Genomic DNA, 643 nt, shown 5'->3' on the forward strand with positions numbered 1-643 from the left:
GGGGGGGGCTTGTTGTCAGCATACCTGGACAGACTACCAACCAATGTCCACCATGACCCCGTCCCCCTCCCCGGTTGGCTGTGCACCGTGACACCAACATCCATCACCTCTGAATGCAGGTCGTCATCCATCAGCAGTGGCGCTTCGGCTTCTTAACGAAAGGCCGGCTCCGTAGGGGGGAGTGTGTGTGTGTGTGTGTGTGTGTGTGTGTGTGTGTGTGTGAGAGAGTGAGTGACATATTGACCTGTCATCTGAATATCTAATGAGGACCCCGAAAGTGGGTTCCATTACAGATCCTGTTGCACTTTGACCTTAAAAAAAAAAACTGGTCACAAAATGTGACCTCTGTTTTGAAGAGAGCGGAATACTTTTACAGAATAAGGGCACGTGGAAAGGGAGGACATTTGGGGACATTTTAGGTCAAAGACACATACAAGTGGGGACATTTTCTGGAGTGAAGACTGTTAGGATAATTGGCAGTGGGAAAGTTTTTGCTAAAGTGGGGAAATATTGGAAAAACCATTAAATCTTATTTATAACTACAGAGGCCAGATCCTCCTCCAGGGCCAACGGACATTTTAGAAAAATTGAAAGCAGCAAACAAAGTAAAAATATGAAGTGGGCGTTCACTCGAACACAGAGG

The 643-nt window shown here is 46.7% G+C and overlaps 1 long non-coding RNA gene across 1 annotated transcript in view; it reads left to right on the top strand.

The window, feature by feature from the left end:
* Window positions 1-192, top strand: part of LOC117949788 — a 4,646-nt gene extending 4,454 nt beyond the window's left edge. The window contains exon 3 of the long non-coding RNA XR_004657736.1: window positions 183-192. This is a non-coding gene — a long non-coding RNA (uncharacterized LOC117949788). The remainder of the gene's footprint in view (window positions 1-182) is intronic.
* The last annotated feature ends 451 nt before the right edge of the window (window positions 193-643 follow it).

The sequence above is a fragment of the Etheostoma cragini genome, chromosome 8 (genome assembly GCF_013103735.1).
Source record: "Etheostoma cragini isolate CJK2018 chromosome 8, CSU_Ecrag_1.0, whole genome shotgun sequence".
Classification (NCBI taxonomy): Eukaryota; Metazoa; Chordata; class Actinopteri; order Perciformes; family Percidae; genus Etheostoma; species Etheostoma cragini.